Source organism: Balaenoptera ricei, chromosome 11, assembly GCF_028023285.1.
Source record: "Balaenoptera ricei isolate mBalRic1 chromosome 11, mBalRic1.hap2, whole genome shotgun sequence".
Taxonomy (NCBI): Eukaryota; Metazoa; Chordata; class Mammalia; order Artiodactyla; family Balaenopteridae; genus Balaenoptera; species Balaenoptera ricei.
In genome coordinates, this window is record NC_082649.1 from 87,422,858 (window position 1) to 87,449,039 (window position 26,182).

The 26,182-nt window shown below is 41.7% G+C and overlaps 1 protein-coding gene across 9 annotated transcripts in view; it reads right to left on the reverse strand.

Moving 5' to 3' along the window:
- The window catches only part of FOXP1 (forkhead box P1), a 586,392-nt gene that overhangs the window by 148,508 nt on the left and 411,702 nt on the right, over nt 1–26,182 (reverse strand). The window lies entirely within an intron of this gene.

Consider the following 26,182-nt stretch of genomic DNA (forward strand, 5'->3'; position numbering starts at 1 on the left):
CACAGGTTCAGGGCCTCCTTCACAAAAAAGTATTCTAGGAAGGACACATGAGGATGAGATCTTGACTTTTCCATTTCCGGGCAAATGAAACAGCAAACCAAACTTCCCACCAGTCTAAGTTGGAAAACTTTCCAGAATGTGTTTACGTTTTCTTAGAGTTAGCCAATTCCATCCACAGTTCCTCGGGCGTAGCAGTCCATCTGAGCAGACACTTGATTCCTACCATAAATGTGACATGAAATGTAGAGTATGAATGATTGGGACTTTGAGGAAGGAGGGCAGAGAGAGGCCAGGAAGGACCTGGGCAAAGCCAGAAACTTCGGAGACAATAAAGGGCTCTTTTCAAAGGTACCTTCATACTCCTCCAATTCTTCTCGTGGGAGCTAGGCAACTCGAGTTGAAAGTAACACTTTCACCTCATTTGAGTCCAAATAAAGAGGAAAAGCTAAGTGGTGGACCACACTGTGGGTAAAGTTATTTGTGAAGGAAGATCAAATCAGGGTGACCTTGATGGACTACGTAAGAAAAAATCTTGGCCAATCTGACCTCTAAGTCCACTCAAAGGGTACCTTACACGCTTGTGAATAAAACTGACTGTGTCAAACACAAATGGGTCCTTCTGAGCTTACACCATGGGCTGGTTTTTATTTAAAGCTAGAAACTGGGGAGGTGCTATCGACTGGAGATAAAACCAAAGGAGAAAAGGAGACTCCTCCAAAGGCAGAACGCTGACCAATGACTGACCAATCTTTTTCGAAAGCTCAAATAAAAAAGTATGTCATCAATAAATTTTCATGCAGTCATTCAGTGACAAAGGACTTAATAGGAATAACAGCTAGCCCCACCTTTCCAAAGAGGACAGCAGGATTGGCAACAGAAAACTGAAATTTGCAGGCACTGTGCTAGAAAATCACACGAGAAGTTACATTATTTGAATCAATTCAGCTGAGAACCAAAAATGTACATATGGACAAGATGTTGAGAAGGCTCGTTAAATGATGCGCCTGGAGTTTAGAGACAAAACAAGATTTACTGGGGATCACATCAATAATCATTGCTACATGACAACTCATTATTTGCACCTGAAAGAAGATTCACACAGAGACGTGGTCAACGTATCGAAAAGATCTGACACTATAATCTTAGAAAGTGTGAAAAATGGGCTAATGATGGTAGTGTGTTCCTCAAAGAGGAACAGATGTCATTTACATAAGAAAACAGTGTTTATAGTTCTAGGAAAAGTTAGAGTGACACGGTGCAGTGGGGAAAGGCAAGATGGTACGGGGTTTCCCGTGCAGCAAACTCAGAGGAAGGGCAATGAGAGTGGTCAAGGGGACTACTGTTCATGAAAAGATGCCTAAAAATGTTGCATCAGCAAGAGGAGTACTTCTCCTCAAAGGACAATCTAACTAAACCGAGCTCATGACTGTACCGTTGTCACAAAGAATATTTTTAAGACGCTATGTAAGGTTGCGTGGTGGCTTTGTGCCTAAGAGGTCCAGAGGGAGGAAATGAAACATACGCACAGATAAAGAAACGGGTGACAAAGAAAAGATCTTGGGAAAGACGGACCCCTCCTATCTCACCTCCCTACTGCACCCACCCTTCTTGTCCCTTCAGTAGCCTTCTGTCTACTGAACTCACCACGACCAGCCCTTCAGATGGAACGGACAGGCTATTTCATCTGGGAAGGGAGAGGCATGTTCGAGAAAGCCTGCCTGCAAGAGCCTTGAGAAGAGAGGCTGTCTGAGAGGGGCATCTGGAAGCCAAGACGCCTGGGAGAGTTGCCTGAGACTCCAGCCTGCTGTCTCCGAGGAGGATTCACCACCATCACTGGACTCCGGGTTTCCTTGTCTCCTTGGAGACGCTCAGTACATGCGTAGGTGTAAAAGTGGGCAGAGTGAAGATTTCATTTATATCATATAAGAAAAATAGTCCCGTTGCAAGGTGCCTGCAGGAGCAAGAGCCTCTCCTCCTACTGTGTACGTCCTCTTAGCTATTTTCCATGAAGGTTTTATGGCTTTTTAATGTAGGAAAGGGAACTGTTATATATTTTAAGTGCTACCTTCAGAGCTCCCAGAGTCATAGACTGATCAGCCAAGAAGGGTCTGGCTACTGGTTGGAAAGGCAGACAGAAGGTCTGTAGATGACAATGAAAAGATCGTGCGAAGAAAGATACGGTGGGGAAGAGGAGAAAAGTTAGGTTCATTCAAGACCAAAACAGAGCAAGCAAAGGAGATCAGAGTAGCGGCAACTCCGCAGAGTCACAAATCTTTGTTGAAATAATTTACCACGTTTCACCAAATACTTGGAGAACAGGGACTCAATTTTCAAGTACTCAAGTCTCAGAGAATCTATACAGTGAGCTCCTCATTTAAGCAAAAGACATACTAATAAGTGTCCTTTAAAAAAATGTACATACACACAAACCTATTCTTATATGAGCAAGTTCTCATAAACGCACTTCAGCAAAAGAAAGTATAGGACTCAAATTTAAGTTTGCAACAAATGTTTACTGAGCTGGCTCTATACATTTCAAAATTAGCTACTGGAATCCTTGCAATTTTTCTGCTGGGTTGAAGGAAAAAAAGTCATTTATGTGTGTAACATCTTTTTCAGACCCAACATGGGGGAAATCAAATTACATAATCGCGTAACATCCAGCCCTTTCACAGCATTTCAGACAAAGCCACACCAAAGAAGATAATTAAAGATAGAAGCACAGGGCAGAAAAGGTTTAGGAACTTGTATGAACACAAGGGAAATTTTAGTCAAACTACTGAAGAGAGAACAGATGATGAAGATGTGTAAACTGGCCTCCAAATTTCACCCTCAAAATGAATGCAAACAGGTAAAATAACTTCAAATATTTGGGATGGAGAGACAACCCTAGTGCAAAGAATATATTCATCTTGAGGGACTTCCCTCATGGCGCAGTGGATAAGACTCCGCGCTCCCAACGCAGGGGATGCGGGTTCGATCCCTGGTCAGGGAACTAGATAGATCCTGCGTGCTGCAACTGAGAGTTCGGCATGCCGCAACTAAGAGCTGGCGCAGCCAAATAAATAAATAAACCTTTTAAAAAATATATTAAAAAAGAATTATTCATCTTGATATGAATTGTTATGAATTATTCCATAATAATTCCCTGGCCTCATCACGAGTATGAGAACAAATTCGGGGCAAAGTACTAACGCTTCCCCACCTTCCGAAAAATCAACTAAGGTCTCAGCCAGAATTTTAAAACTAATTTATTAGAACTTATAAAGTGCTATGAAATCAATCACTAAAGGGCATTTGCTTTTCTGATTTCCATGATATTTTAATCACTGTAATCTAGATTTTTAAATCGTCACAAAAAAGAAGAGAAATAGACCCTTAGTGCACCAGACTATGTATATGACATTATAATACAAATCCCTTTTTTTTTTAAAACACCTTTATTGGAGTATAATTGCTTTACAATGGTGTGTTAGTTTCTGCTTTATAACAAAGTGCATCAGCTATACATATACATATATCCCCATATTTCCGCCCTCTTGTACAAGTCTCCCTCCCACCCTCCCTATCCCACCCCTCTAGGTATCTACCATGTGAGTCAAAGATGCTTATCGTCATATTCACTGCTGCTCAGTAAAAAATTTGTAATGACTGATGGGATCCCCTTTGGGAATTGCACCACGGACCTACATCCACTTTGTTTCCTATACATGCTGACTTGATAGCCATTTTTACCTGTTCCATGCATCAAAATCATAAAAACCAGATTCACGTCTTTCATCTCAGATTCCACTGCCTAAACCTCAGAGATGTGTCCCAACATGACTAAGGAGTGAGGACGGACTTCTCGTATTTTTATAACAGTTTCTCAATCATGATTGGAGCAAGGTCCCTTAAGATATCCTGTTTGAAGATACAAGTAGATCCTTTAGCAGCTATAGAATAATAAGATTCAAGTAGATAGTGTGTGTGTGTGTGTGTGTGTGTGTGTGTGTGAAAGAGAGAGAGACAGAGAGACAGAGAGACAGAGGGAGAGGGAGAGAGAGGGAGGGAGAGGGAGGGAGAGGGAGAGAGGGAGGGAGAATATGAATAAATAAAAGAATTTCCCTTGTAAGAAGCAAGGATCAACTGTGACTCAAGTTCCAGACCAACTGCTTGTGTAAATAACTTAAAAGGTTCCATCCAATCTCTGGAGACCTTTTACTCTTGGTGGTGGTTTCCTGGGCTGGGTTGAGTCAACACTTCCTTTAGAACAGATGTGACAATTGCCTGGCCCTGGATAACGTGGTGCTGTACTTGACTGCTAGGCTGGAGTTACAGTAAAGATGCAGTTCGAAGATGTCAGTGTGAAGGCGAGTGATAAAACCAGGCACTTATGGCTCAGTCGCACACAATCCCATGTATTGTCCTTCAACAGATGAAATCAACGGCCCTGTGAGCTAAGAGGAGCCAAGGCATACACTGTCCCCCTCTCTGCCTTGGCTGCTATCTATGCCCCGATCTGCCCAAGGGGTTGAAGTCTCCTTGTGGTCAGCACGCCACGGACCCCAGCCCGAGCTGGGCACTCAGAAGGTCAGGGGGACTGGTGCTGGGTTGCTAGTTTGGCAGCACGCTAGTTAGTTTCATGGTGACTGGGGACCTGGACAGTTTTGACACATCTTCCATTCTTCGGGTTCCAGATGACTTCATTCTCATCAGTGCCTGCCATTCCTTGTAAATACGTGCCATCTGTTATTTACAAATTATATTTTACATCAGCATGTTTGTAACTTTCGAGCTATTTACATCTCAAGTTCATGGCAGGTGCTTGTATTTGGGGGGTGAGGCATCCTATGAGGTATGCTATGTTTAGCGTGTTGATCAAGGTAGCCAATGTTCAAAAAACATGTTTACCATATTTTAAGAAACACCAATGTGTTTACATAAAATATGGTTTAAGTAAACATGCACACATACATAAAGCAACCCGGTAGGAGAAAACAGACAATTTATTTTACATAACACACTTGGTGATGAGACCTGAGATCAGTACTGATACATGGAGGTCTTCAAAAAATATGAGGCACTGCAGCATTTTAGGTCAAGGGTCAGCAAACTTTAGCCCAGGGACCAAATCCAGCCCATCACCTGTTTTTGTCCAGCCCATGAGATAAGAATGGTTGTTACTTATTTAAACAGTTGGGAGAACAACAAAAAAATATTCTGTGACATGAAAATCACATGGAATATAAGTTTCAGTGCCCACAAATAAAGTTTTATTGGAACACAGTCACCTTCATTTGCTTCCATACCACCCGGCTGCTTTTAGGCTACAAAGCAGAGTTAAGTACTTGTGACAGAGACTGAAATGCCTAAAATATTTCCTATCTAGCCCTTTACAAGAAAAGTTTGCCAGCTTATCTTAGGCTGCTATCTGTATTCTGAGATTCTCATAAGATTCCCCTGGACACAGTTTTACATAAACAGAGCTTTCAATCATTTGGCCAGAATAATTTTAGAGTGGAGCTAAGATGCAAGGATGTTACTAATTAGCTATTCTTAAGGCTCAAACTCATTTTTGATTTTCTGAGAAGGAACTGGGGCAGGAACACAAAATACATCCACGTACTCCTCTATCTGAAACCATTTCAAACTACTTGCGAACGCTGAACGCATGTTTCTTCTTCCCACAGGTCATTTATAGCAGTTCAGAGTGAATCTCATTCTAGAGCGAGGTTTTCAACGTGCCCTATTGGCCAGTGGAGAAGGGCTGGTGACTTCCTGTCTGCCCCGAGAAGCTGTCCCATCTCCAGCTTCAAAGGCTGCTCTGAGTCAGTCACCCTTCCTCTAGTTTCTTTTCCTAGACTCTCCGCACCCCGCAAGATCAAACCTGTTTCTCAGATAATTTCACAGGCTAATCAACAGTCACTGCGTAGATGAGGGTGGAAGGAAAAGCCAGCAATAAAAAGCCGCATGGGAAGCTTAGTAGGAAAGAAGACATGTTCTCTCCTCTATTTCTCAACCTCTACAGACACCTCAAGTCCCTCCAGAGCACCTTTTCCCCCTACGCTAATTTGCTATCTTGGCTCAACTCCAGCAACTAGCTACCATCTAAACACGAATGCTCCTCATGGAACCCAATCTGACAGTTGCTCTGGAGCAAGACCCAGAAATAAGTATGCAGGGAAACTCCATCACCCCCTTGCTTTGGACACAGTAAGTATTCCAGTGCAGGATGAAAAGCAGGTTTGTGGGTTACTTTAAGAAAAGAAATGATGGTGGCTGACAGAACTAGAAGCACTTGCACAGAACCAACAACATTCCAAGGCAGTGAGTTCTCCAACAAGAATGCAAAAAAAAAAAAAAAAAATATATATATATATATATACACACACATACACACACACACATATACATATATATGTGTATATGTATATAATTTACAAATAGAGCACTTGGTTATCACAGGAGAATGGAAAAGTGAGCTAATCTCACAGAGGGATTTCAGTGATTATGAATATGAAAATATTAGATGCCCAAGGAAAGATTCCAATTCTAACGATTGTGTAAATATTAGATACCCAATGAAAGATAGCACTATAGCAGACCCTCAAGTCATGTTACTGGTGACATAAGTAAACAACAAACGAAAACATACTTTATCAGGACTTTAATGCACAGAGGGCAACAACAACCAACAAAAAATCATCAGAGAGCCTTTAATTGTCTCTTTGCACCAGTCACTGTTTGGTCTAATCTGTGATACTGCAAGTAAGGGTGTAGACTCTGAGCATTCATTGGTAGTCGATTCACTTGACTCCACCCCCCAAAAGTAGGCGGGGCCAACAGCAATGCCTTAGATCATTTGGGACAGTGGATCTGAATCCGTGACCCAGACGAGAAAGGTTCTAAGGAGCACCACCCATCCTCAAGAGTTCTGACAGCTCTATAAAGTGTCCTACACTTTGAGGGCATTCCAGCCGATATTTAGAGAGCGCGTGGCTTTCTCCAAATGTTCCACAGCCTCTGCAAGTGAGTTTATGAGACAACAGCTGGAGAGACGTGGTGAAAAACTGGAGCAGAGACCACCTCACTCCTACGACTCTCCAAAACTACGTGTTCAAGTTAAAAGCAAAAGGGACAGGAAATGGAAAAGTCAAAGTCCCCTGTCGTCACCACTGTCCTAACTGAAGAAGAAGACAGGGCCGTGAGCAGTGTCACCTCCACCTGTGCGGGTGGAGAAAGATGACGCCACCAGCCAGCGTCCCCTCCCCAACCGGGACCACTGCAATTTCTGTACTGTCCCACACCAGCTTGAACCTCCATCCTCTAGATCGACTTCCAATGCCACGTTTCCCAAATCTTTACTGACAAGATTTCATGTTCCTTAAGCTACACAGAGGATGGTTTTTACTGCTATGACATTTAATAGTCATATATTCTTTGCTTTAAAATCTAACAAATAATGCAAAGACATGAGTACAGGTAGCTTGGGAGTGTGTGTGAGTGTGTGTGTGTGTGTTTGTGTGTGTGTGTGTGTGTGTGTGTGTGTGTGTGTGTGTGTGTAGGCAATCCATTAGAGCATATTTTCTTAGGAGAAAAGATGGCAAATGCCATTTCCTTCTTCTTTTTTAAACATTTGATTTTTTTTATTTTTTATTTTTAGAAGAGCTGGGATGAAGGAGAGCAGAGTTATGCAACTGTGTTCTTGCACCATGCCATGAATTCACCAGCATTAGTGCTGCAGGGTTCAAACACCATCTCATGCACCTACTACAGGAGACTTGGACTCAGACATACCAGAAGGCTGTAGACAGGAGGAGGCATTTTGCTATAAGCCCCACCCCCAAAGGAAACCTGGGAAGCAGAAAAAGGGTCCACAAACCCCATATTCACTTGCAGTTATGAATAACCTTTTTTATTTGTAAGGCGCCCAGAAGATGCCTCCTGCCGAAGAAGGTCAAAGTTAGGCACTTTCACAAGCCAAAAGGAAAAGGGTATCTGTGATCCTCTTGCAAAATCAGCTGAAGTAAGTGTAATGGCTACAAACAGGCAGAAAGTCTGTTTGAAGTCTCTTATAAGAGCAGGAAAGAAAAGCCCCACCATCATGCTCCTACTCCAAACACCTATTAACACAGGGCCCCCCAAGCACCTTGTTGAGGCCCCGGTTGGCTGCTCCTGGCGGGAGCCAGTGCCAGACGCTGAATCACCACCACCGGGTCTCCGGTACCTGAGTTATGTTTGGAAGGATTCCACTCAAGCACTGCCCAGGCCTGAGCCTGTCTAGCTCATGAGAGTTGACAAGACCACAGCCTGGGGTACCATGACTGGAGGCAAGATTAGCACTGCAATGAAGTAAAACAGAAGTCAACTTTATTAGACAGTATCTAAAATGTTAAGCAGGATGCTGCAGCAAACCCATTTCCCCTAGTTAAGGAAGGACCAGACTGTACCCAAAAGTGAATAAATAAACCGACCCAGTCCTTCTCCAAGTTCCCTAGGTAGAAAACAGCGGGGGTCAAATGCGAGACTAAATGAATCCAAGGGATCTGTTAACTCACTGTATTAACCTGCTGTTTTCTGCAATTGCCTTTTATGAGGGTGCAGCCCGGTAACTCTCATGAATAATCCAGATTCTTATCTTTTCATACCTTGGAGTGAGCCTTTGAAAGCTGCCAAAGAATCTGGCTGGAATCATGCTCAAAATAAAGAAGAATTTTCTATGATTCTACTCGTAACACTGAACTTAAGTTTCTGCTCAAGCAAATGATGCTGTATCCATTTTTCTTCTTGTAATATAAGCCACACATACTCGAGATGCCCTCGAGATGCCCTAACAGGAAATAAACCCTTAGAAGGCTTCACTTCACAAATTACCTTCCTTTCCTTAGCTGAATTTTGGGCAAAGAAGCAAGAGTGAGAACCAAGTCCAGCTGAGATAAAAGACAAAAGAAAGAAATAGAAGAAAGAGGAGGGGAAAGACCCAAATATGACTAATAATCTAAAGTTTGGAACTACTCGCTCTTGGCCAAAGTTAGCCTAGATAGAAAAAAATCCAAATATTTTCCAATAATTTACACTTGCAAAGCAGTTATTGCAAACAGCGAAGAATATACCTGTATAAGACCTTAAGAAAGGAGGCACATCTAGAAACACAGGGGCAAGTGGAGGGTCATAACTCCCCGCATTTAGAATACTAAAATAAAAACAACGTATTGAATTGCTTTCTACGTGCCAGGCACTATGCCAGTTAGTTGCTTTATACTTTTTATTTTATTCTTCGTTCCCAAACATTTCTAAGGGAAGCAGGGGAAGGGCTTATGATTATCAATTTAAAGTGGAAAAACTAAGATGGTGAGGTTTGGTGACTTGCCCAAGGTCACAAGTCTAGTGAGTGGTTAGGACAGAAATACAAAAACAAACGTTGTCTCCTGAAAACGTGATACTCACATTCTACCAAGGTCAGTGATTAGACCAAATATGGCCAAGGGTAGTTCTGGCAAATGGACATGCAGTCCTACAGAGCCAAAAATGCATGAATGAACGTGCGTCCCGATGCCTTCGGGATGAAGGGAAGGGCCTCGTCACGGTACCACACTTCCTAACTCATCTGTCCCCTTCTCCCACACCGAAGACTTGCTTTTTTTTTTTCAACCAGATCTTCCTATTCCCAGGACTCTTGGAGTCACAGTCACATCTGTAATTCCCTTCTTCGTGTTCTCTGCCCACATTTACATGGCATCCAAGTATCTTCTCCATTTAAACACTACCCTTCCCAGACAAATACTGCATGACCTGACTTACACACACGGAATCTAAAAAAGTTGAATTCAAAGAAGCAGAGAGTAGGATGGTGGTTGCCAGGGGCTGGGGGGAGGGGAAATGGGGAGATATTGGTCAAAGGGCACAAACCTTCTGCTGTGTGAGTTGAATAAGCTCTGGGGATCTAATGTACAGCATGGTGACTACACTTAATAATACGCTATTGTACGCTAGAAATTTTCTTAAGAGGATACAGCTTCAATCTTCTCACTATACACACAAAAGGGTCACTATGTAGAGGTGATGGATAAGTTATTTCGTTTGACTGTGGTGATCTTTTCACAATGTATACATACATGAAAACGTCAAGTTGTACACCTTAATATAGATACCATTGCTTTATGAAAACCTATCTCAATAAAGTTAAAAAGTAAAAAGTAAACGATATCTTTAAAAGTTAATAAATTCTACCTCTTCCTAAAAACTCAATCCAGTTCCTTCAAGCGGCAGAGTCCTTCCCTTGGGGCCCAAGGGACCAGCGCTGCCTGTGAATCCCTGTAACATCCGGGGTTTCCACTGCTGTGACGCCAATCCCCAAGCAGGCAGACAGGAAGAAATGAACAAGCCCAGCTATCTCTGAATCTCCCTCAGAATTATCTATCCAGATTCATCCATCTTCTCTGGGGATACTGATGCTGTCACCATCATTCCCTGATTTTGATCCTTTCTTCAAGTCCCAGTAGAGACAAGTCCCCTGTTCCGTGGTTCAACTGAGCCAAGGTTGGACCTTTGCAAGAAGAGCGTTTCATAAAGCAAACAATGGAGAGGCTGAGCTGAGAGAGCACAGATTTCTTCTCACAGTTTAACTGAAGTCCAGCCACAGTTCACACACCGGGGCACCTGTCTCTCTGCTCCACCTTTGTCTAAGTTCGACCTGTCTCTTTCCACCCACCAGACATGGCTTTCAGGTCCAGCAGGATTTCTGGCCCCTGTTTTTTCAATCCACTGTAGATTCTCACATTCTACTATAGTTGCTTGCTTCTTGTTTGAGTGGTGGTGGGGAAGGGGTGTTAAGTAACTGTATGAAAGTTTTTTGCTCTGAATGCTTTTTCCCCCTCACTTTTATTGAGATGTAATTAACATGTAACACTCTAATAGTTCTAAGTGTGCAGCATGATGATTATATATATATATATAAACGATTACATATATATATATGATTACATGTATATATAAATGATCACCGCAACAAGTTTAGCTAACATCTATCACCTCACGCAGTTTCAATTTTCTTCTTGTGAGGAGAACTTTTAAGATCTACTCTCTTAGCAACTTTCAAATACATGATACGGTGTTATTAACTTAAGTCACCATGCTGTACATGACATCCCCAAAACTTACTTATCTTTGTACCTTTTGACAAACTTCACCCACTTCCCCAATTCCCCACCTCTGGCAACCACCAATCTGTTCTTTGTTTTTATGAGTTTGATCATGTTAGATTCCACATACAAGTGAGATTATACGGTATTTGTCTTTCTCTGTCTGACTTATTTTACTTAGCAGAATGTTCTTAAGGTGTACCCGTGTTGCTAAAAATGGCAGGATTTCCTTCTTTTTATGGGTTAATAATATTCCTGTGTGTGTGTGTGTGTGTGTGTGTGTGTGTGTGTACATCACATTTTCTTTACTCATTCATCCATCGATGGACACTTTGGGTTTTTTCCATACCTTGGCTACTGTACATAATGCTGCAATGAACATGGGGGTGCAGATATCTTTTCCAGAGAGTGATTTCATTTCCTTTGGATATATACCCCCAAGTGGAATTGTTGGATCATATGACAGTCCTATTTTTAATTTTCTGAGGAACTTCCATACTGTTTTCCATAGTGGCTGCACCAATGTACATTCCCTCCAGCAGTGCACAAGGGTCCCCTGTTCTCCATATCCGCACCAACACTTGTTATCTCTTGTCGTTTTGATAAGAGCCATTTTAATAGGTGTGAAGTGACATCTCACTGTGGCTTTGATTTGCATTTTCAATTAAATGTATTCTTAAAACTGTTCTGGTTCCTGGCCACTGGGGATGAGGAAGATAATAATAAAAGGTGCAATTTTGTGAGTGTTTATTGCCTGACAAGTACTACACAGTAGAGACACACAATCTCATCAAATTTTCACCATCGTTTGAGGCATCATTATACCCAGCTAACATATATGGAAACACAGGAACAAAAAGGTTAAATTCTAAAGATTATGTGAGATATGCATAATCCTTAGCACGGTACCTGTACATGACAACTACTGATTTAATGGAAACCAGTACTAAGTACACTGCCCCATACATAAGAAGATATATTTTGTGGGAAACAAAGATTCCTCTTCCCCAGTGATCTCAAACCATTGGCTATCCTCTTTAGAGAGACACTGAGAAAACCACAGCATCCTCTATTGAGCCCAGAGGGATCTAAGGCAGACAATATTCATCGTATGAAAAGCGAACTGAGGACAAGAGGGCTGATGTGATTTACCCATGGTCACACGGATGACTTGCAACTGAGAGGCCTGTATCCTTCCGCTGGCAAAGGCACTTGAGCAAATATGGCTCCTTCTGACCCTCACCAAACCCTAACCCATGCCTTGCCTTGACTCGTAGAATAATACAGAGGGAACGGCTGGCTGGAAGCCAAAGGACAAGCCTGGGGGAGATGAAGGTACTGATGATACAGCTGCCAGGTCATGACGAAGAAACGATGGCCAACATGTACTGAATGCCAACCGCGTATCTGGCTTGGTTCTAAATTGTTGTACATAAACAGAAAGTCTACCGAATATGCCAAAGGTCACAGAGTCTGGCTTAGAATCCCTGCCCTTGTACTTCAAGAATGACACAACCCAAAATGGCCACTAACCCGCAAATCCATGGATTTGGAATTCCTGCATTCACGTGGAACTAGAACTACTCGCTAGACATGACAGATCTTTAGAGAAGAATTTAGAAATGTCTAGAAGAATATATTCAGTTAATCCAAGCCACACTCAAAGGTACTTGGCAGTGAACTTTTTGAAGATTTGATCACTCTGGTCAAGGAATTAGAAACATTTTCTTAAGAGGGAGGTTAAAAACAAAACCGTTCATCAACAGTGTTCACAGAGCTGTGCTCATCGGGTGACAACGATCTTTGGAGCTTCTGGTCCCTGCAGTGTAGCATGAGGTGGAACTTGAGTCTCCAGGCATGAAGAAATAGGGATTCCCGGGGAATCTGGGGGAATTACTGACCTTAGGAGAAGCATAACATTTCCAAAGAAAGAGAGGCTTACTTCATAAAACATTAATGTATTTCTACAGAAGCAGCATACATGGTGGTGAAGTGCCCACCCGTCATCCTGCCTGGATTTGAACCCCAGCTCCACCACTTGCAAGCTGTGTGACCTTGGACAAGTTACTTAACCTCTCCTTGCCTCCGTTTCTTCATCAGTAAGAATGGGAGAAAATAACAGTACCTATATCATAATTCATACATACAATGTGCATCGCCTAGGGCCTCACAATGAATAAGTGCTTCTGAAATAAGTCAGATAAAGATAAAGATCATATGATAGCACTTATATGTGGAATTTTAAAAAATGATACCAATTAACTTATTTACAAAAACAGAAACAGACTCACAGACATAGAAAACAAACTTATGGTTACCAAAGGGGAAGTGGTGGGAGGGATAAACCCGGAGTTTGGGATTAACAGATACACACTACTATATACAAATTAGATAAACAACAAGGACCTACTGTATAGCACAGGGAACTGTAGTCAATATCTCGAAATAACCTATAATGGAGATGAATTTGAAAAAGGATTGTGCTGTACACCTGAAACGAACACAACATTGTAAATCAACTATACTTCAAATAAAAAAAAGCACTTAAAAAATGATTACTCATTTTATAAGATATGAAAAACACATAAATGAATTAGGAAAATAAAAAGTCAACTGTAATATCCTCATCTACACATGACACCCTGACAACATTTGGGGGCATGATTACATGAACTACTTTTCTGAAGCAAAACTGGAATCATTAATTACACGCTTTTGAAAATCCCTTTTTGAAATTAAAAACCCATTTTGAACGGAGACTTTTCAAACCTAATTTCTACGTTCAGCTTCCAACCAACAAACAGTGCTGGGAAACAAATAACCTAAATTCTACCCCGCACCCTATTCTAGAGACTTCCGGAAAAGGTTTTAACCTAAGACTTAAAACTGCAAATGGCATGTGACTAATTTTTACTCTGTAAGTAGTAACCATAGGAAGGAGTGCAAGACACACTAGAATTCAAGAATCACACGGTAACACTGAGGGTTAACAGAATGTTTCGATTCTTTTGCCCCAAAGCCCACAACCGTGAGTAACTTCTCACTTTGCACTGCCAATGAGCAGGGTCTCTGCAAAGAACCAACTAACTTGATTTTTGTGGAAGTTAAATTGCCAACATCATATTGAGTTAAAGTGAAACAAAACAAAAATCAAAATTTTAGCCCAGGCTGTATCGTAAAAAAAAAAAAAAAAATCTCCTAACTTTTCACGCTGAAGAGATTAAAAGTAAGCGTGATCTCTTCACCGGCTTCCCCCTTCCATCTCCATCAACTCCAAGCACTAGATGCATTTTCCAGTCCAGTTTCTTCATGGTAAAATACTTTCTCATGAGACTGCCTGTGGTCAGGGCTGAGTATGTCACAGGAAAAACGCTTCTCATGGCATCTAGATCATACCCCTTCCAGCTCGTGCCTGACCATGAAATACAGACACACCCGGAAATTATAAACTATTTTAACAACAGGACATTTTCCCACCTCAAAAGTGGGATCATCATCACAGCCCACCTATGTCCCAAGCATGTTCCAAGTACTGACGAGTTAGCATTAGTCGGGCACTTTGATTTGCACGAAGGGCTGTGTATAGGTACAAAGTGTGACGATCCAACACAAGTGCCTTTTGGAGAGTCACCCAAGATGACAAAAAGAGGCGGCGGAAAGGCTACTGCTTCTATGGTTGTCCTCCCCAGGACGAAGCCACCTCCCAGGGACACGCATGCGGGGCAATCCTGATGGAGACTGCGCTGTGTTTGAGTGTCGGCTGCATTGTTCCCTTATATAGTCAATGGAGAGGGAATCCCTCTGTGTGCATATTTCCTATCCACATTCCAAGACAGTATAGGCAATGAAACAGATTTTCAGCTGTGATTTATAGGGCTTGATGTGACCGGGCCAGGCACTGTGCTAGGATCATGCCCATCATTTGTTCAGGGTGTGCATACATGAGGCAGCCCCTGACCAAAATCGTGCTTTAGTTATTAAAAGACGTGCCCGTGAGAGCATGTACGCATAGGTCAGTGCTTGGCTGTGTATAAAGAATCTCCATGCACTGATGCAAACCCCACTAGAGAACGAAAGCAAAAAAATTAAATTTTAGTTTGCCTGTTTAAAAATCTACACTTCATGTAGACTTGAGCCTTTCCCTAGGCCTCTGGAGGACTTGACCTGAGATAACCAACAGCCCTGCAGGTCATTTTTTACACGACATAAGAATAAAGACGTGAAGATGTTTCTGAGGGCGTCTCGGAGACCTACAAGCCGTCTCTTTGCAGGACACCACCTGCCCGACACGTTCTAAGAGAGGAGCAAACAGTTGGACACTAATAAATGACGCTGCTCACCAGTCACAGAAACTCTGGTATATTTCCCTTTAACTGAGCTCTTTATGTTTCGATGTAAAGTCAGAATATAGCCTTCAACAAAACTGTAAGAGCTACAGATTTATCCAATGGCATCACTGTTTAAAAGACACACACACTCTCTCACATACAACATACAAGTAGAGCTACTGAGGCAGGCATAACTAAGGAACGCATCTAGAAAAGCCAAACTACTGACCAACTCAACCTGGGAAATCCTGTGCCATAAAACCATCCACCACAGTAGATGAATTCTCAGTAAAAGCCTGGCGAATTCTCAGAAGGCCAAGAGGCTCCTGAGTCTTAAGGGTTAACTTGGTTGCCTTTAAAAAGAAAATGACACGTGTAATTTCCTTTTATCATAAAACAATGCATTTACTCTTTTCTGTATGTCTGTTAAAGGGCATGGCTTTCTGAGTGGAAAACAAAACAGAACTTGGTCACATGTTTATTTGCTTCAGCTACTCCCTTCCCCTTCTGATAAATAATCAAACATGCCATCCAGAAAAAACAAAACCAGCGAGCTGGGAAATTTGACGGTCATCAAATAGACTGCGATACCAAGAAAATCGGCCCACTGTTCCCACACTGAGTTTTTGGCCTCCACACCTACACTAACATCTGAGTAAATACCTCCAGTCACTCTTTCCATTTTCCCTGCAATTACTCCTACTGTTATACAAATTGTCCTCAAGGCAGTCGCAAACATAATTTTTTTTTCTTGCAAAGTAGAACAACTTCTGAATCTGAAAAAAGCCAGCCTAGCAAGATAGATACACATGTATATACACATACCTATTTTATTTATTGAAATGCTTCTTCCATGACAGGTGGGGGACAAGGACAGAGCCTGTTTCTTTCTCTATTCTAATAGATGGCTGATTTAGACGCTAAAATTGAAGTATATTTAGTCTGGGAACTATAACAAACAAGGTTTAGGGTAATAACAATTCCCTTCAGATCAAAAGAGCTAATCTTCTACTTCCTGTCTATTCCCTGACCAGTACACAGTGAAGAAAAAAAAAAATTAGCACCTGGCTTACCAATTATACTGAAGGTGGTTGGGTCAGGGTTGGGGGAGGGGTGTGGGGAGAGGGGAGGGGGGCCAGAGGGACGTCCACAGCGGACAGGAAAAGGTGGAACCCTTTAAAAAAAAATGTCAAACCATGTGTTGAAAAACTCATTTCCAGAGAAAGGACCCAAGGAGCAACCACGTCACTCTTCGGCATAGAGAGAAGCAAGCAGCCCAGGTTCGAGGGCTTTCCCTGCCATCCTAATTATCCACAATGAGCATTCTGAAAAGACCCTTCCAACATCAAAGTTAACAACCAGCTCGGAAAGTGAGGCGGAGCTTTCTCTTTCTTTTTTTTGCGGCCCACTCCATTTAAACAATAGTAATATGAATGAGATAATGACCGTGCTTGTTTCAGCAGTCTGACTTTTATTGGCATGAAATTGGTACAAATATTATCAAGACCGATTCACAAACGATGACGGGGTCATGATGCACACATGGAGGACAATCGTGCAGATGCAGATTACCAAGCCGCCAACCCTGCACCCTCTCACTCCTGGTGATACCAGGAAGGAAAAGAAGGCGACACAAAACAATCTCACAAATAAGCAGAGCGAGGTTCTAATCTCCGTTCAAGCTCCTAAACCGGTCCTGACGACACACGGCTGCTGACTTAGCTGAGACTATCCGGAGACACGTTTGAAAGCAAGAGTGAAGTAACAAGGAGTTAGAACGAACCGGTCCTCTCAAAGCTGTAAAAAGAAAAACGTCTTTGATGGAAGTGGGGGTGGGGGGGGCGCCAGAAAGAGCAGTAAGTAAGTTGAATCATCTTATTTTGCCCTTCAGAGAATGTCTGTGCAGGAGCAGATCCTTAGTTTTAAAAGTTTAACCCAGCGAAAATGTTCTTTTTTTTTTTTCCTCTGGACACTTACAGAGAAAATGAAGAGTTTGATCGAGAAAGCTCGCACTGTCTGCCCTTGGATTTCCGTCTTCTTGCTGTAGATGGGTTCTGGCTGTTTCTGTGAAGCGGGGTTGCCGAATGGTAAAAAAGATGTTTGAATAAACAGGAAGTCCTGTGCGACTGAAGCACACTCGAGGAGAAAACACACTGGAACATTGCCCTTTGTAGGCAACTTAAGGGACGCCTGCCTCCACGGTAGCTGCCTGGGCTCTCACTAAATGACAAAGAAACCACAAGAATTCCTCAAGTAATTCTTCACTTTCAAAGTTGAGAGATCAGTTGGAGCTTGGAGGTAATTTTCAAAGTTGCATTTAGCACTTAAAGAAATCTATTCAGGCTACACTGTATCTAAATCACCCCAGGTCTGCGAGCAAGGACACAGCATCAGAAGTGTGCCGGGGCTAGACCCAGCCCTAGCCAAACACAGCTCATTCACGCAGACAAATACACACCGACGGGGTTTTGGGCAGCCTGCTCCTGAGATATTTTTGTGGTGACATTAACATAGGCAGGATGCTTTTTTTTTTTTTTAAAAAAAAAAGGAAGAAAGAAAGAAAAGAAAATTCCGATTCTGCAGACTTTAGAGGATTTTGTCACACGTATTTTTAAAGAACGCATCGCCTGCATTCCAGGGATATGCCCCTGAGCTTGCTTTTGCTGCTTTTCCTTTTCTCTGCAAATCAACCAAACTACCTGTTTAGCTTGAGATGCCTAGCTTGCCTACCTGAACACTCCTGAAGCCACCCCAAACTAATTATCAAAGTCCTGTCTTCCGTCACCCGAGTGAACTTGACAGGTACTGTAAAGAAAAGTGAACTGCTGAAGGCAGAGAAGTCAGCTTGAAAAATAGGATGAAGAGCTGAACAGCCAAATTCAAAAAAAAAAAGAGAGAGAAAAGAAAAGATAAAGGGGGGGAGGCGGAGGAGGAAGAAAAAGGATTCCTTCTGAAAATGCATTGCTGCTGTGGCAATGTTCTTCTGCCATGGAAGCAACTGATTTGTTATCGAGCATGGAACGCTGGACTCTCTGTCATCCAGGTGCTAATACTCGGCTAAAATAACTCATTGGGAACTGTCAGTAGGATGTTTACATAGGCCCCAATCTTTTCTTCATAGAAGGAAATTTTTTACTGGAATTCATCTTCTTTTGATCTCACATTCAAAGCAACGGCAGCTTGATAGACATTCAAGTCTGAAAGCAAATCCAGACGCTGAAGATAAACCGCCAGAATATGACAGGCAGAAGCATCTAAAGCTTATAAAAACCAAGAGAACAGCATGTCGCCTGAGTATTACAATAGCAGAAATCAAGAGACATATTAGGTGGAACAGATCAGCCACAAAAACAGTTCAAAAGGCAGATCAGAGAAACAGAGGACGAGGCTAGGAGGGAAAAAAAAAAACAGGGAAAGATCTGGTTTACTGCCTAACCTCCCTTCTGAGCCCTGCAGCTTTTAGATGCCTGCCTCTCCAGTTTTAGAAGGGGTGGAGTATCCAATTCAAATGTTCCTGTCTAACTCAGCCAGTCTAGTTATAAACGCTGCAGATGACTTCCTAGCAATCCATTTCTAAGGGGCAAGGGAAAAAGACAGACCTTCACCTGTCTCAGTGTCCAACATGCTACATTTTATTAGCAGCCCCTGCATCTGCTCTGTCATGTAGTTTCAAGAGGCACATAGCCTGGGCGCCAGGCAAGTGGGTGGCAGGAAAATCAGTCCTCAACAGAAGAGCTCTAAGCGGTTCGAGACAGGGCTAGAGACTTCTGAGCAGTCCGGTTCCCTAAAAATGGCTAATTACTAACTGAACACAAATGCTCCAGCCTCAGTCACACAGATAGATGAGTTCAGGGCGATGGACAGAAAACTGCTCAGTACCTACTCACTTTGAAGTCAACTAAGGCAATTTCATAAAGGAATTATTGCAAGAACTTTCTTAGAGGTACACAATTATTTCTCTTAAAAATAAGCCACTTATTCTAATTAAAGTCGGGGTGTCTAATGAAAATAGTAATTCTCCCAACAATTTTGCACTTAGAGCTGTTTGTTAATAAACACTGAATGTGAACAGGCAGCATCAGGTTAAAGGGCAAGAGAATTCCACATTATAATTTAGCCTGCAGTTACTCCTGACTGCAAACACCTCCTGGGAGCACAGAGCCAGATCATTTCTACAGCACCCTTGGATTTTGAAAATCAGCCCCTCCCCCATTTCTGCACCATAACCCAACAGTGCAATGTGGATTTAAAAATCCACTAACCAATTTTAAAAGCTGTAATCAGTTTAGGGTTTGCCTCATGCAAACAAGATTCCTGGGTAACTAAGTTACACACGTGAAAAACAAACAAAACAAACAAACACAACACAAACCCTCCCGGATTCTGAGCCCATTTTGTAAAAGGCATCTTCGGTCACGCTTACATAGCTGTCTGATGTGCTAAGCCGATCATCTGTCTTTAAACTGTACTACTTCAATATATGAAAGTTGCCACTACTCTTCTCCAAGCTAAAAAAATAAATAAAAAGTTGCTTTCAATACTCACTCCCAAAGTCTGCCAACTAAATATTCTACGTTGCTGTAATGGTTCCATTTACCCAAAACAGGGAGGTCTACCATGTAAAGCGGAATGCAAATTCCTTTATATATTATAAAATACATTCTTCCTCTGCAAAGAATGCTGTCACTCCCATGGTGAGACACGGAGGAGGAACACTCGTTTCTCACAGCCATTAAAAGTCTTTTTAAAAAATCTGCCATGTATAAAGACCATCATTAGTATAATTAAATGACTGTTGGGTTTTTTTTTTTTTGATATAAACAACTTTTGATCTGTCATTTCAAAACCTCATAATAATATCATTAAAGAGCTACCATTTTTAAAAGAGAACTTGTCTGCTTAGGGCCATAGACGAGTAGCCATGCTCTGGGCCGCTTCCTCTCTTTCCCTTTCAGACTTCTGCTGGACTTGAATGTCACCCCAGACCTTGAATCCTTGAATGTGAAATGGCTTCACGCTAATTGCTCTAATTGCTTGAAGATGTGCTGGCAGGTGAAACCTGATCCCCGTGGCCATTGTAGAGACCAAGAACAACACTGGAATGTTTACACAGTAGTTTGATTTTAATAGACAGAAGGGCTGAGTTTCAGACAGCAAAAACACAGCTAATAGGTGACCCCTTAATGTAGTCTTCCTTTAAAAAAAAAAAAAAAAGAAGACACACAACAAAAAACAATTTCATGTTCTAAAAGGCAGTGTCCTAAATGCCAAGGTTATTTGCTTGACTCTTGGAGTGAGTACACGTTACGTTGCACCTGACATTTATACCCGAAACTCCACGCCGAATACATTTTTTTTTTTTTTTTTTTTACCTTAAAACAAAAAAGCACTTTATATGTCAGTCACCTTACAAACAGATTAGGACTGTATGGTATTTCCAAGTAAGTGCCTTCATTTAAATTTTAAATTGAATATTTTCCACTACCGCAAAACTCCTTGTCCCTTAAAGGAGAAGCCTTGTATCTCCTTGTTTATTCCTTTGGTTCTTCTGCTTCCCCCTCCACACACCCCCCCCCATCCCCATTTATGGAACTCCTGACCCTTGTACATTCCTGGATTGCAGTTAAAGTTGAATCCAAACCCTCTCATGTTGGTGCCTTAGACAAATATGCATCCTTCTGGTGCCTTTTTTCTTTGTAACCGTGTGGGACTGTGGTCTGCTTCTCATCTAGAGGGACTAAGGCAGCCAGGGGAGTGGCTGACATAGTTATTCAATGACAGTGGCCATTCTCCCTGGATATTTTAATGAATTGAGATGGATACAGAGGTCTGACAATGGTTCCCCAGAGCCGTCTCTTAACAGAGCACAAATGTAACCGGCGCTGGACGGGAAATATACTACAGCAAGACCAAGATAAAAATACAACAGCACCTACAAGGTGTCATTAACAAAAGGAAACCCACCAAGGTTAGGGGTAGGCTTAGACAGGTGTTGAGATACAGACATACATACATACAGGAATGTTTCATACAGAGCCAAGGAAACACTGTGAAACAGGAACTAAGAATTAAACACGTATTATAGAATATCACAAAACAAAGAACTGATTTTAAGGTTAAGCTGGGCAATTAAAAGCAATAGATATACCTTGTAAATAAGAACAGAGAAGTAGGGAACACCCCACACAGCTGGAAGGCACTGTCTAATGGCTGCTCTCTAAGTTATGCTGTGTATCAACTTCTGATAATGAAATAAAAAAGGCGGAAGAAAGGGTGGCGGGGAGTCCTTTTAAAGCTGTGAAAACGCTTTAGTTACATAAGCTAAGTAATAAATATAGGAGCTTCCATTGCCCAGACTATTTGTCCCCAAACGCTGAAAAGACAAAATGATGAAACAAAAACAACTGCTTACAGAACACCCCTTCAAATCACAGCCGCCTGACACACATTTACAGACACTCATACCTTGTTTTAAAAGTTACAATCTCCTATTAAGAAGTAATGCTTCCTTCTCTGAAAAAGGAGGAGGGGACAAGTAACCATTTATCCATTTAAAGATTAAGTATAAACTAGTCCAAGCCAGTGAGAGGAACACGGAGGGAAAAAGTAAACAGGACCTCACCCCCCTACCCCAAAAATAGTTCCCCTTTGAAAGCTCCATGCAGCTAGTGCCTGGTACCAAGGGCTGCCCCGTTCCTTGGAGGGGTCAGGAAAGCTATGCTAAACCGACAGGTTCCGTTTACAGCAGGCCAGAACTTTGTTTGGATATACTGGCCTTGCTCCCCGCCAGCTTAACAACAGATGGCTAGAAAACTTTCATTATGCTGCACAGGACTGAACTGCAAACAATCTAGAAAACTGTGAAAAGTTTAACTCCCTCGAAACCAATGTGGCAAACCAGGACCTGCCCAGAGGACTGTGGAAGTGATGGTTAAAACAAGGGCACTTGCTAACTTCCCAAGTCAACTCAGGCACCATTCCAGACGCCAGAAGAGCAGCGACCCGCCCAAGTCTTGAGTTTAACTGTTCAAAGCCCAGACCTTAAAAGGGGTTGTAGTTGACGGTCCCTTCTTTTTTTATTTCCCTAAAATGTACTGTCAGACTTTCCCTCGCCTTGGGAGAAAGAAGATCTTCCTCTAGACAGTTCCCAAGCTCCCTTCCTGCTTCCCTTCCCTCCGGAAATCGGGAGGATGAGGCCGAATAGTTTCGTTCTAACACCCAGATTTAAATATGATTTATCCAAATCTGCCTATAATTTAAATATTCATTAAATTGATTCAATCACATGAACCCTAATATCTCCTAATGCTCCAAGACAGGTTATAAATGTACCTTCAGAGGTTTAATTCAATTGGCAGTCTGAGAGGTCTTATCACTGGAAATGTGTTATTTTCATATTATTCAAGAAATGAACAAATGCATTTTCCACAGATGTATTTGAGAAGCTAGCCTTTCCTGTTATTGAAAGAAAATTGTGTTTATTACTCCTTTAGCATAGTGTAAACTCATAAACGTCAACAGAGAGTACAAGGAAAACTGTCAACTAAATATTGTTTCCTTCATGAGCTGCTCTTCCAAGTCAATTACGCCTTTCAGCTTCTGGGGCATTGTATGATAAACTGGCAGTAAAAATCATTCACATTAATATACCATGGTGCCTTGCCTGCAAAAGGTAATTAAAGAAGTAAATGACTCATAAGAATAGACATATTAGCTGCAAAATGAAAGGCAACTGAGCTGCCACATAAAAATATGTACCATTAAGATATTGCATTTTCATATTCCTGTAATCAGCTTCAGTAGACTAATGCTTATTTAATCCAGTTCTGTGCTAAGTCCATCAACAACTGTTTTTTGCTGTTTTCTCCTTGACTGAACATTATGAGAGCAGGTTTGGAATAAATACTGCAATGAGATTTTTGCATCCTCAGTTGAAGAACAGGTTTTTATATTTTAAAATCTATTTTTCTCTCTCTGAGAAATATAATGTTAAAAAAAAATTACTGGTGGAGAAAAATATATACATAAATTATATTATATACAAATATGTAGTATATTATTATTATATAAAAATATATTCAGATCTGTCTCCTAGCTAGACATGTCTCTTTAAATGGCAGAACATTTCAGGGAAATAATATTTGTTCCCACATTCACTGTTTCTGACCCAGACCATTATCAGCACAGGGGATATGGTGTCAGGCCTTTACTTGCCAAATCTCTGCTGCCTTTATGAAGTGCTCCCTTTTACTGACATTAACAATGTCTTCCATTAACATGAGCAGGAGGAAGGCAGTTTATCCTCCGGCAGAGGTGGAAAGAGAAGGCAGGAAAGGAAGAGGGAGATGGCAGGTGGGGAGGCAGGAGAGGACCCCAGACTTGCCTAGTGGCCCCTGCGTTCTCTTCCTTCCAAAGGGCTAGCCACCTGACTGGATAGAATCTTCTGGAAGACACGCGACTGCCCCTCAAATTAGGTGCTCTAACTTTCCATTCTCTGGTTTCTGAACTGACATTTGGCTGTATTCTTCCCATCCTTCATTTCAGAGTTCCCTCGCCAGGCCAGCCAACCCACAGGAAAGCATCACCTATGCGGTCTGAGAGTTTTCACTCAAGTTGCTCACCTCCCTGCTTCTGAAACCTTGATCTTGACCAGTGAGCTGAGTCCACCGTTTGCACTATTCATATTTCTTGGAACGTTTAGATGCATCAAGTTTCCTGGAGGCTGTAGAAATTCCTGTTCTTGTGGAAATTAGGGCTCTTTCTTGATGACCAATGCGGGCCTAAGGCTTTGCCAATTCAGTTTGGGAGTTTTGGCTTTCAAAACTCTTGCAATGCCTCTGGTGTTAATACCAGCAATGAAAATCGGCCTATAAAACATTAGGATACCTGTCTCCTATCATGTTTGCCGGCAATTCTCTCACTTTCAATAACTCTAATTGATCAAAAAATCCAAGAGAGATTCCTGACCTCTGTTTTTGTTTGTTTTTTTTTTTTTAAATCATAGGTTTTCAACAAAGGCAAAGTTCTAGATTTCTACACAAGTTGCACCTTCGCCCCTTCTCTCCTGGGAGTACAGAAATTTCCAAGGCTTTAAAACTCAACAGTAGCCAGCCGGGCCCTCAAGGACAGGCCAGGATGTGAGGACGGTCCTACAAGGACCCTCTGCTGCTTATTTATCTTTTTAACAGTTCTCAGAACTGCCGAGAGCCTCCTAGATTTAGGCTGGATCTTTCCTTGTAATGTATTAGTGCTTCAACATTTGAGCAGACATCACTTGGAACCACAATTAATGAGCTCTAGTCCTCTTCCTAATTAAGGAACAAAGGTTCCTGTGTGCACACACACATGGAAAGAGAAGAGAAGGCTTCTAATTGCTTCAAAATGGGATTTTTCATATTTAGGAACATAATGGCATCGAGAAAGAAGAGCATTTCCAACAACCTTTACAAATAAGGCTTTACAAAATACTGTTAGCTGTTCATAATACATCACTATCAAAAATGGAAAGTTATGAATACCACACATGTAAACCTTTGTCTTTACATGAATTAACCTATAGGTACGAATACAATGATACAGGAATTAGTTTTTAAAAATACACTAAAAAAAAAAAAAGAAAGAAAGAAAAAAAAAAAGGCCCTTCTCTGAAAAAAGGAAGGTGAGAAGGCAGCTCCTCTGAGCCTGATATTCCTCAGACCTTAGCAGATTAGGATTCAAACGTGTAATTAAGAAAGATAACCCCAGTTTTTATAGTAATTAGGGGCTGTGGGAAATAGGATACTCTCTCTCAAAAGTGTTACAAATACACCACACTTCTAAATAACCTGCAATGCTTGGAAAGAAGACTCACTACCAAGGGCATAGCTGCTCTCAGAGAGGGAACAGTAAATGACAGACTGGCGTTCAAGTCCATTAGCTGCTATGTGAGAGCAGCACATTCACTAGCTCGCGACCTGTGAAAAATCTTAGATCTCTTTAAATCTCTGAATTGGATTACTGCATTAATTCTTAAGAACTGCAATCCTTCAACCAAGTCAAATTACCCTCATTAACAGTGGAAAAACTGCCTCTGCAATAAGTTTAAAAAAAAAGATATTTATTACCTATAATCACTTTGATACTTCACCTAGAAATATGATGAATGCAGGCTAACAACTCTGAAAACGGTGGTATCCTGATTTCGCATGTTAATTTCAGATTAAAAATAAAAATGAAAGTATGTGCATGGTGTTAAAATTTATTTTTAAGTCTACGGGACGTTTCCTTTTATTATAATAACGCTCTGATAAGAAGTGAATAGTCCCATTTTACAGGAGAGGAAACCGAGGGGGCATACACAGAGATACTGCACCAACTGTCCAAGCTCTCCCAGCTAACCTGGGGCAGGAGAGAGTCTCCTGGCCCTGTGTTCTGGGTTCAGACTACGGGAATTAAATCGGAAATCCAGACTTCCAATGCATGGACTCCTCTAAATCATGCTCAGGGAATTAAAAGACAGGCAAAAGAAAAGAAAAGATAGGAGTGCAGCTTTGAGTGCGGAAACGATCCCCATGACAAACACAACAGGAGCTGGCTCTATGCTTCCATCACCACATTTGCTAACACTGTCTAACCTGCCTTGAGAATTCATCAAATAAGCGCTCTTACAGTGGTGAAAGAAAAAGAAATGTAAATTGATCTACTCTGCCCTCGTTGCTCCCTAAAATGGCCTCCTCGGAAATGTGATAAAAG